Below are 12,433 nucleotides of genomic sequence, written 5' to 3'. Positions count from 1 at the left end.
GCACCCCAGGCCATAGCCTTCCTGGGGGCTGGTCAGGAGGACCAGGACCATGGAGTCAGAACATACTTCCGGACCAGAAACTCGAACCATGTGAAATCCGCATTTTAAGTACCCTCTTCCAGAAAGCACAGCAAGAGTGACACTCCCACTGGGCGGGATCTGAGAGAAAGTAACCTTAAAGCACCCAACCAGACTGTGGTTCTATGCCTGCCAGAAGAGACAGTGCCCCCTGGTGGCCAGGCTGAACACCCTATAGTCAAGTCAGACTGATGCTGAGGTCAAAATTTTGAATAATTATACCCAAACCAAACTGCAGTTCAGGTGTAACCTTAAATTTCAAAAACATAGCGTGTGCTCTTCAGGAGCCGGCGCTACATACATATCAGTGCCTCCTCATCAGTGCCACTTTATCAGTGCTGCCTCATCAGTGCCCATCAGTGCTGCCTCATCAGTGCCGCCTCATTAGTGCCCATCAGTGAAGGGGAAAACAAAATTGTATGACACAAACTGAGAAAAAGAAAGCTCTATTTGTGGGAAGAAAATTATAAAAAATTTGTTTAGGTACAGTGTTGCATGACCGCGCAATTGTCATTCAAAGCGCAACAGCGCTGAACGCTAAACATTTTCATGGGCAGGAAGGGGGGAAAGTGCCCGATATTGAAGTGGTTAAAGAAGAAAAAAAATTTAAAAGTAAAAAGCAAAATGCATGAAAACTGCATGCAAAAACGCATGAAGAATGGAAAAAGATAGCTATTGCAATATGTCACCAACTTGTTCATTCCATACCTAGAAGACTTGGTGCTGTCCTTACAAATCATGGAGGTCACACGAAATTCTAGATGGAGTCGTTTTTGTTTTGGGGTGTTTCATTTTTGCATCAACTGAAGATTTTGTAATCTAAGTTTTATATATATATATATATATATATATATATATATATATATATATATATTATATAAAAGAACAGAAAGTATATCTGCCTGTTTTTTTTTTGTAATACATGTTTTTTTTTTTTTATTGTTAACTTTTTTGATCTATGTTTATCACAAGCATTTTTTAAAGGGGAGGTCCACCCTAAAAAAAAAAAAAAAAAATACCTAAAAAGGCTCCAACAAAATGAAAAAAAAAAAATGTTTTTCACTTGCCAGAAATGGCTGTTGCTAGGCAGATCGTCCTACTCTGCCTCTCCCTATTCCGCGGTGATCTTCGGTCTTCTCCTCCTCGCGTTGTCTTCTGAAGAATGGGGCGCGGTGTGTTGTGGGAACTGTGCGTGTCCCACAACACAGCGCAATCCATTCACGACTCGCGCATGCGCAGTAGGAAACGGCCTGTTTCCCTTACTTTGAATGGTGGTGCCGGGACCCGAGAGCCGAGGGACGGGTTGGCCTCGGGCGGCCGACATCGCAGGCACCCTAGAAAGGTAAGTGCTTATTAAAAGTCAGCAGCTACAGTGTTTGTAGCTGCTGATTTTTTTTTTTTTTCCGCTTGCCCACCACTTTAAGCGTATTAACTGTTGATTTGGCTCATTTGCCTTTCAGTAAAATAATACTTTCTAGGATTCGTTTTGAACTTTCCTTCAGTTCGTTTTAGGTCATGTCCCACTGACTATATGTATAATAGGGCCCTCTAGTGGCTCTTCTGTGAAACTACATGCGAATATACTATTCAGCTAAAACTTATTCCATACTCACCCCAATTTCCTCTTCCTGAAGCCTAATATATAAACATTATAACATATTAAATGAATTAATTATTTTTGATGCATTATTATTTAATCAATAAGTTACATTTTTTTTAATTGTATGACTTCATTTGTTAAATGGTAAAGTTATTTATTATTACTTTAATAATGTATATCTATTTTTTAAACTATTTACTCATTTATATTGATATTTAATTTATAATTATTAACTAATTATTTTTGATGTATTATTATTTAATCAATAAGTTAGATTTTTTTTTTTATTGTATGACTTCATTGATTAAATGGTAAAGTTATTTATTATTACTTTAATAATGTATACCTATTTTTTTTAAAAACGATTTACTAATTTATGTTGATATTTAATTTATAATTATTAACTAATTATTTTTTATGTATTATTATTTAATCAATACGTTAGAGTTTTTTATTGTATGACTTAATTTATTAAATGGTAAAGTTATTTATTATTACTTTATTAATGTATATCTATTTTTTTTACTATTTACTCATTTATATTGATATTTAATTTATAATTATTAACTAATTATTGTTGAGGCATTATTATTTAATCGATACGTTAGATTTATTTATTGTATGACTTCATTTATTAAATGGTAAAGATATTTATTATTACTTTATTAATTGATATCTATTTTTTTTAAACGATTTACTCATTTATTATGATATTTAATTTATAATTATTAACTAATTATTTTTGATTCATTATTATTTAATCAATAAGTTAGATTTTTTTTTTATTGTATGAATTCATTTATTAAATGGTAAAGTTATTTATTATTACTTTATTAATTTATATCTATTTTTTTAAATATTTACTAATTTATATTGATATTTAATTTATAATTATTAACTAATTATTTTTGATGCATTAGAATTTAATCAATAAATTTGATATTTTTTTTAATTGTATGACTTCATGTATTAAATGGTAAAGTTATTTATTATTACTTTATTAATGTATATCTATTTTTTTTAACTATTTACTAAATTATATTGATATTTAATTTATAATTATTAACTATTTATCAATTTAAAAAAGTTGAATATTTTATTGCTTGTTGTGGAACTTGAATTACTTTGCCATTCCGAACTCTCTGCAATCCTGAGCCCTGTTTTCTAGGGGAGTGTGCCCTTCACAAACATGGCGGTTACCACACTTCCTGCCCACACCAGCTGACCGACCTCTCTCTCTCTCTCTCTCTAGCGCTGTACGTGCCGATCTGTCCGTTCGGTCCTCCCGCTCTCTATAGTTCATAACGGGACAGGAGCAGCAGCGAGTGCCTTGGGGGGAGAGGCAGGTGTAGCGCTCCCCATATGTACCATAGGTAGCGGCGCCCTCCTGTGTTCACTGCCTGTAAGTACACGCTTGTTTATCCGCTGATTGCTATTATTAGTAACATTGTATCGTTTTTTTCTATACATTGTATCTGTGTGTGTTCCTGTGTGCCCAGAGCCTGGATTGGCCAGTCCAGGGCTGTGTGTTGTTATGGAGGAGCCTGTGGGGGCTGGCAAGGTATGCTGGGATTTGTAGTTCCACAGGTGCTATGGCTCTCGGCTCATTGATGTATTGGTGGCCCCCTGGCTGGGGCTCATCGATTGGCGTTTCTGGACGTTCGTCTTATGATCTGATGTCGCTCGCGGCGGCCATTTCCAAATCCAAGCCGAATCTTCTCGCTCTTTATTGCTGCGCGCTAACACTGCGACCGAAATCGTAAACCGAGGCGAAAAGCGTTTGCGGCGGATCGGAAAAGTTCCATTTCGCTTGTACGCTGATTGTGTGGGGCGATCATGAAATAATCTCGCTTTAACCACTTCAGCCCCAGAGGATTTTACCCCCCCCCCTTCCTTACCAGAGCACTTTTTGCGATTCGGCACTGCGTTGCTTTAACTGACAATTGCGCGGTCGTGCGACGTGGCACCCAAACAAAATTGACGTCCTTTGTTTGCCACAAATGGAGCTTTCTTTTGGTGGTATTTGATCACCTCTGCGGTTTTTATTTTTTGTGCTATAAACAAAAGAAGAGAATTTTGAAAAAAAAAAAAACACAATATTTTTTTACTTTTTGCTATAATAAATATCCCATTAAAAAAAAAAAAAAATCTTTTCCTCAGTTTATGTATTCTAATAGATATTTTTGGTAAAAAAAAACACAATAAGCGTATATTGATTGGTTTGTGCAAAAGTTATAGCGTCTCAAAATAGGGGCTAGATTTATGGCATTTTTTTTCATAATATATATATATATATATATATATATATATATATATATTAATTAAAAAAAAATTATATTATATGGAAAAAAAAATATATATATAATATATAATTAATTAAAAAAAAATTATATCTTATTTTTTATTGTGACGGACATATCGGACACTTTTGACACCATTTTGGGACCATTGTCATTTACACAGCGATCGGTGCTATAAAATTGCACTGATTGCTGTGTAAATGTGAGTAGCAGGGAAGGGGTTAACACCAGAGGGCGCTGTAGAGGTTAATTATGTTCCCTGGGAGTGATTCTAACTGTGGGGAGAGGGGACTCACAAGGGGAGGAGACCGATCGGTGTTTCTCTGTACTGAGAACACACCATCGGTCTCCTCTCCACTAACAGGACGTGGATCTGTGTGTTTACATACACACAGATCCACGGTCCTGCTGTGTTCCCGGGGCAATCGCGGGTGCCCCCCGGCGGACATCGTGCCCGCCGGGCACGCGCGCCAGGTCCCGAGTGACGTCAAGGAGGCAGTGTTCTCCACCCACAGACCCATGCCTAGCGTAGTGCCAATGGTGGGGTGTTTCCTCGTATCCAGAGGGAACCAGTCGAGACACCACATTGCCCCCTTCAATGGGATATATACCTGATCGCGCTCTATTTGCGTCCACAGCTTGAATTGTGCATGTCTGTTCCAGTCGATGATTCTCCCTAAGTGTACCGCCTGATCATAAATCTTTATTCCTGGGAGGGTCAGACCACCACAATACTTTGGGAGAGTCAAGTATAGCTTCCAGGTTTTAGTCTCGGTTCACACAAATACGATGCAGGAAACACGGTATAAATGTATTGCTGTATAGATGACAATGGTCCCAAAAATGTGTAAAAAATGTCCGATGTGTCCGCCATAATGTCGCAGTCACAATAAAAATCGCTGATCGCCGCCATTACTAGTAAAAAAAAAAATAATAATAAAAATGCTATAAAACTATCCCCTATTTTGTAAACGCTATAACTTTTGCTCAAACCAATCAATAATCGCTAATTGTGATTTTTTTTTTTTTTTTTTACAAAAAATATGTAGAAGAATATGTATCGGCCTAAACTGAGGGAAAAAATTTTTTTTTTATATATATTTTTTGGGGATATTTATTATAGCAAAAAGTAAAAAATATTGCATTTTTTTTTTTCAGAATTGTCGCTCTATTTTTGTTTATAGCGCAAAAAATAAAAACCGTAGAGGTGATCAAATACCACCATAAGAAAGCTGTATTTGTGGGGGGAAAAAATACACCAATTTTGTTTGGGAGCCACGTCGCACGACCGCGCAATTGTCAGTTAAAGCGACACAGTGCTGAATTGCAAAAAGGTGCCTGGTCCTTTGGCTGCAAACTGGTCCGGGGCTTCAGTGATTAAGGAAAAAAAATGATATTTAAATGCCCATCAATGCAGCCTTGCCTGTCATTGCAGCCTTGCCCCAGTGTCATTTGCAGCCTTGTCATTGCAGTCTTAAAGTTTAAAAATGGCGCCGCCGAGATACAGAGTCCTGTGTATCTCAGCAGCTCTCGGGTCCTCTCGGCGGTGTAACGACATAGTCGGCGATCCATCGCAGTTTGCTACGGAAGTGATGTTCCGTCGCCTCCATCTTGGTACACCCCACACTCGTCCACAGCAAGGGTACACTAAGAAGGGGGGGAAAGGGGACATGTTGTTACACCCACCGGAGTTTTGCATTTTAAGCGTATTTATAACAGTAAAGTCAGTTTCTATAGTGAAATACAGGACTTGGAACTCCATCTGACTACTTTGATCTTGAATTTTAAAAGCGGCGGCATCCCTGCTCATCTCACAGAAGTTCGCTGCTTTTAAAATTCAAGATCTAAGTAGTCAGACGGAGTTGTAAGTCCTTTTATTTCACTATATACTAACTTTAATGTTATAAACACGTGTAAAATGCAAAACTCCGGTGGGTGTAACGTGTCTGCTTTACCCCTTCTTAAAGTATCCTTACTGTGGTGGATGAGTGTGGGGTGTAGCAAGATGATGGAACGTCACTTCGGTAGCAAACTGCGATGGGTCGCTGAATATTACAGGGGCTCTCCGGTCCTCTCGCAGAGCCAAGAGTAGCCGTGTGGGCTCGGCTCACAGTCACGGCCAGTCCCAGTGTCCATCATAGGGCAGGACTGGGCGTGACTGTGAGCAGAGCCGAGCCGAGTACACTTGGCTATGTATCTTAGCTGGGCCCCCTATTAGTCGGGGTCCATGGGCTTGAGCCTAGTCAAGCCCAATGGTAAGTCTGGCTCTGAGGAGAAGCATTCTCCTGGCGGGGGGGGGCCTTACCTTGCGGGCATGCTCCAGAGTTCAGCATTTGCATCCATAGACACTGAATGTAGGACTCAGCCCTGCGTCATTGGCTTTGATTGACAGCAGAGGGAGCCAATGGCTACGCTGCCAACAGTCTAGCTATTCAAGAGTCGAGAACCCCCGGGCAGAGAGGAAGAGCGTGTCTCCGGCGGCGGGAGGGGGATACAGGACTCGGGTGAGTAAATCGGGGGGGGGGGGGGGGGGTCAGTGGGGCAGCACAGTGGTGTAGTGGTTAGCACTTTCACCTAGCAGCAATAGGGTTGCTGGTTCAAATCCCGACCACGACACTATCTGCCTGGAGTTTGCATGTTCTCCCTGTGCCTGTGTGGGTTTCCTCCGGGTAATCCGGTTTCCTCCCACACTCCGAAGACATGCTGGTAGGTTAATTAGACCCTGTCCAAAAAAAATTGGCCGTAATATGTGTATGTGTATGTATGTCAATGTTGTAAGTGTGTCGGGACTCTACAGGTTAAAGGACCGCATAAATAGCTGCAGATGGACACCGGTGGCAAGAAAAAGCGCCCTGAGGCGATTCAGTTCGTATAGGTAGCACTATACAAGTCATTCATTCATTCATTCGTAGAAGTTTTTTTTTCACCTTAATGCATATTAAAATATTAATTTGCTTTTCAAACGCAGATGGGTGTGCTCCGAGCGCAATGCTCTGCTCCACGAGCCCATCCTATTTTGAAGCCTATTAGAGCCTCTGGTGCTTAAAAAGACAACCCCCCCCCCCCCCCACCAACGCTGTAATTCATGTGTCCTGAAAGGGGCCGGAAGCATGGATAGGAAGTGGTCGTGGATCTATCCATTAACCATATAGGGGGTGGCGTGGATAGAGGGGACGGTGCCCATGCGCCCTTAATGGGTGGGCTGCCTCCTAATGGCAGAGCTGAATGCAAACTGCAGAAAGGGGGAGCAGAGAGAGCAGGAGAATGTGGGTGAAGCATAAGGTGACATCCTGTGTACATGGGCAGCACAGTGGCTAAGTGGTTAGCACTTCCACCGATCACTGGGGTCATCGGCTTGAACCCCAACCACGGCATTACCTGCCTGGAGTTTGCATGTTTGCATTTTCTGCCTGTCCCTGCATGGGTTTAATCTGGGTACTCCCGGTTTCCTCCCACACTCCAAAGACATGCTGGTAGGGTAATTGGCTCCCTGTCTAAATTGGCCCTAGTGTATGTATAAATGTGAGTTAGGGACCTTTATATTGTCAGCTCCTTAAGGGCATGGACTTGAATCCATGTACAATATACTTTATATGTGAAGTGTTGTGTAAATTGACAGCGCTATACAAGTACCTGTAATAAATAAAAATAAAAAATGCAAAGCATTGTGCAAAATAATGGCATTATAAAAATCTTGTAGAATAATAATATTATTATTATTATTATTATTATTATTATTATTATTATTATTATTATTATTAATAATAATATCAGTGCTGTGGGGTAGAAGAGCAGAACCACATGGTTGAATGTAGCAGGTACCAACAATGATGGCACTATTCCTCCCACTCATACCAATGACTGGGCACTATTCCTCCCACTGATACCAATGACTGGGAACTATTCCTCCCACTCATACCAATGGCTGGCAACTATTGCTTCTCCGCTTAACCACAGGGGTGCTATGTCATTTTGTACTCTTACTGACCACCAAGCCTGGGGTATTAGCTGCTCCCACTATCCACAGTCTGGTCCCCTAAAGTCTGGAGGACAGTACAGTTTTTTTTTTTTTTTTTCCCCGAATGTTTGGAGACCCCTGGTCTAGAGTATTGTACGCAGAAATGCTTCACTTATAGAAACCGATGTAGGAAGGAAATAAAAAAAAAGGTTATTTCCATGTGGGAATGGTCAAAAGCAAAGCTTCTAGGTAAAAAAAAAGCCCAACCCTGAGTTTATACTTGTAACTTAAATAAAAAGTCCACTTTTCATATATAGCAGCACATGCACACTTTTCCCAAAAAGTGAGTTAATCAAAGTTCTGATCAGTGTCCAGAAAATAAGGTGCTTGTTCTATCCGTTCCTCTTGTGATTTAGGTACAGCTTCCACCATGTAGTTCACCACTTGTGGAACACCAACGATCCCCCTTTGGGGATGCACTCACCGAACACTTGAAATCATAAGCCTTTACACTGCCATTACACCGTCCTTCTTTGGCCACTAGATGTCTCCCTTATTGGAATTCGGTTTTCTCATATGAAAGAACAAAGATGTACAAACATAGCGTGATACTGTTTAACACTATTTTATTTATAAAAAAACCAACATATAAATGCGTACCAAATAGAAAAATGTTCAAGCATTAAAAAGTACTGTGCCTTATCCCACTGGTTCAATTGCGCTCGAGGAGAAACGAACGTCCTCAGATGAAGTCGGAAGTGACGAAACGCGTCAGGGTGTAACCATCCCGGAAGTGACGAGTGCGCCTCAATCCCTGCGTTCCATCGAGCTGAGGAAGGCGGAAGTGAAGCTTCTGCTGTGCATAGCAAAACGTTCGTTTCTCCTCGAGCACAACTGAACCAGCGGGATAAGGCACAGTACTTTTTTAATGCTTGAACATTTTTCTATTTGGTACGCATTTATATGTTGTTTTTTTTTATAAATAAATAGTGTTAAACAGTATCACGCTATGTTTGGACATCTTTGTTCTTTCATATGAGAAAACCGAATTCCCATAAGGGAGGCATCTAGTGGCCAAAGAAGGACGGTGTAATGGCAGTGTAAAGGCTTATGATTTCAAGTGTTCGGTGAGTGCAACCCCAAAGGGGGATCGTTGGTGTTCCACAAGTGGTGAACTACATGGTGGAAGCTGTACCTAAATCACAAGAGGAACGGATAGAACAAGCACCTTATTTTCTGGACACTGATCAGAACTTTGATTAACTCACTTTTTGGGAAAAGTGTGCATGCGCTGCTATATATGAAAAGTGGACTTTTTATTTAAGTTACAATTTTTATATATGCCAATCTGCAGCCTCTTTGTCCTTCTGCAGCCTCTCTGTGCCATTTTGCACCGATCTGCATGTATAAAAAACATACGGCGGCCATGCCAGGTTTCAAAAGCCGCACCTCTCCTCCTCGTCTGTGACAGACGGCGGCCATTCCGTAGTATGAGGATGAGCGGATGTCCGTGATAGGCGGACCACTGACTGCTGGGAAATTGAGTGTTCCGCCTATCACAGACAGGGAGGCGCGGCTTTTGAACAGTGGAATGGCCGCCGTCTGTCTGCACGACACGCAGATCAGGTAGGCAGACGGCGGTGACTCGAGTATAAGCCGAGGGGGGCACTTTCAGCCTAAAAAAAGGGGCTGAAAATCTCGGCTTATACTCGAGTATATACGGTATATTTCTGTGTTTTTAAAAAAGCAGCAGCTTTAAAGTGTGGTTTTTACGTAAGTGAGTACCGCATAAGTACTGTATTTTAAGTTTGTATATTGGCATCCAAGAGTGCGGAGCAGTGTGCTATTTGGGCCGGCTTTTGTAATTTTTAGCATACTTTTTTTATACTGAGTTTATACTTCATGGTAATTCCGCAGAGGACTCTAGACACCACTAGAAGCTGAACTACAAAACAGACTGCCAAAGTCCAGAACCTGTTTTTCCTACAACCCTTTTGCCTCGAGTCCTGTTTGCTAGGAAATTGGAGATCAGCTATAACAGAAGTTAAGTGACTTTTAGTGTATGCAATTTGCACACAGACAATTTCATTTCCTAGGAAAGAGCAGATGGTGCGTTTAGAGTGTACTCCCAGTAATGTTATCTAGTTGTCATAGACGGCGCCCCGGTCTCTAATGTTCGGAAGCTGGTGGGACTGGCAACCAATCATCTGACCACTGTGAGAGCCAATTTCAGTAATCACTTCATCAAGTAAGTTCTTCCTTTCCCCAGGATGTAAAGACCCTGTTATAGAGACACTGGGGTTTGGTGGGGGGCCCAAAATTTCGCAAGAGCTGATAACCGTATTATCAGCTGTACTTTCTCAGCCAATAGTTGACATGGCCCACCTACACAACAACAATACCTATTTTCCTTTTTGGTTTTGAAAATGATAGCAAACCAGTTTTGTGCAAACACTGCTTAGTTTTAACAATCTGAATTTTATATTTCTATGTAATACAGTGGGAAAGTGGAGTGTACTCGTAAAACAGTTTTACTGGCACAACCTTTTATTCTAGTGTGTGCAGAAGATTGTGCCAACTCTGTTTAGTCCATTACTATGTGACCTCAATAATCTCACCAGCCCATGTTGTACCAGATGTAATATGTTGAGTACTTGGTGTGTAGACAAGAAAAAATTCTAGTAAAAAGAAGAAATGCAATAAAACATAACTTTTACTGCCATGCAAACATAAATAATTCATTTTATTTTTATATTCAGTCTTCGTTTTGTAACATAATGTTGAATCGTAAAAGAGTAAGAACAAAACGTCTGAGAGGAGGCTAAATGTGCACCTAATATTTGTAACTTTCTTGTGCCCGTCTTGGGGTCTCATACCCGTACTGAGACATAGAAATATACATAGAGTAAAAGCCCACCATTTTTTTCAGCTCCTGAGGAGCTGCGGGTGGTTGGCCATAGAAACGAATGGTCATACTCGGGTAAACGCAGATGCTTTAGATTAGTGGTCTCCAAACTTTCTAAACAAAAGGCCAATTTACTGCCCTTATGACTTTAAGGGTCCTGGATGACCGCACTCCAACAGATCTACTTTATGGATATTAAAAAAAACGGGCAGAATCACTTGTAGTGGGGGAACCGGAGCAAGGCTGACATGTTTTGCGTGTTATTCGGAACCTCTGTCAGAGATCTCTATTGTAATCTCGTTTGCAAGCTGGGTGAGGACCCTCTCTGCAGGTGTGTGGGGTGTGGATGGTGTGGACTGACCTGGAGCAGCGGTTCGTCAATGACTTTAGGGGGGCTGGACTATGGCCAGTGGGAGTAGAATATATCTCAAGCTTAATGGTCAGTGGGAGTAAATAAATTGCATAGTGCTCCATCGTTGAGGCACCTTTCCGCCTACAGACACCAACAACGGGTACCGTTCCTCCTACTCATATTAATGATGGAGCACCATTCCTCCCACTGACACCAATGATGGGGCACTATTCCTCCCACTGACACCAATGATGGGGCACTATTCCTCCCACTGACACCAATGATGGGGCACTATTCCTCCCACTGACATCAATGATGGGGCACTATTCCTCCCACTGACACCAATGATGGGGCACTATTCCTCCCACTGACATCAATGATGGGGCACTATTCCCCCCCACCCCACTGACACCGTTGGTGGGACACTATTCTCTCCCCCCCCACTGACACCGTTGGTGGGACACTATTCTCCCCCCCCCCACTGACATCGTTGGTGGGACACTATTCTCCCCCCCCCCCCACTGACATCGTTGGTGGGACACTATTCTCCCCCCCCCCACTGACATCGTTGGTGGGACACTATTCTCCCCCCCCCCCACTGACATCGTTGGTGGGACACTATTCTCCCCCCCCCACTGACATCGTTGGTGGGACACTATTCTCCCCCCCCCCACTGACATCGTTGGTGGGACACTATTCTCCCCCCCCCCACTGACATCGTTGGTGGGACACTATTCTCCCCCCCCCCCACTGACATCGTTGGTGGGACACTATTCTCCCCCCCCCCCACTGACATCGTTGGTGGGACACTATTCTCCCCCCCCCCCACTGACATCGTTGGTGGGACACTATTCTCCCCCCCCCACTGACATCGTTGGTGGGACACTATTCTCCCCCCCCACTGACATCGTTGGTGGGACACTATTCTCCCCCCCCCCACTGACATCGTTGGTGGGACACTATTGCCCCCCCACTGACACCGTTGGTGGGACACTATTCTCCCCCCCCCACTGACATCGTTGGTGGGACACTATTGCCCCCCCACTGACACCGTTGGTGGGACACTATTCTCCCCCCCCACTGACATCGTTGGTGGGACACTATTCTCCCCCCCACTGACACCGTTGGTGGGACACTATTCTCCCCCCCCCACTGACATCGTTGGTGGGACACTATTCTCCCCCCCCCCACTGACATCGTTGATGGGACACCATTCTCCCCCCCCCACTGACATCGTTGG

General features: G+C 42.4%; 1 protein-coding gene across 1 annotated transcript in view; it reads left to right on the top strand.

Moving 5' to 3' along the window:
• The first annotated feature begins 2,939 nt into the window (after positions 1 to 2,939).
• The window catches only part of LOC143981701 (beta-1,4-galactosyltransferase 4-like), a 181,186-nt gene continuing 171,692 nt past the window's right edge, over positions 2,940 to 12,433 (top strand). Inside the window, exon 1 of the mRNA XM_077479720.1 lies at positions 2,940 to 3,080. The gene's annotated coding sequence lies outside the window, so the exon portion shown is untranslated. The remainder of the gene's footprint in view (positions 3,081 to 12,433) is intronic.

This window comes from Lithobates pipiens, unplaced genomic scaffold (assembly GCF_037356315.1).
Source record: "Lithobates pipiens isolate NorthernLeopardFrog02 unplaced genomic scaffold, aLitPip1_a1.2 Scaffold_16, whole genome shotgun sequence".
NCBI lineage: Eukaryota > Metazoa > Chordata > Amphibia > Anura > Ranidae > Lithobates > Lithobates pipiens.
Note: the sequence above shows the minus strand (reverse complement) of the source record. Positions and strands in the feature narration are given on the sequence as shown.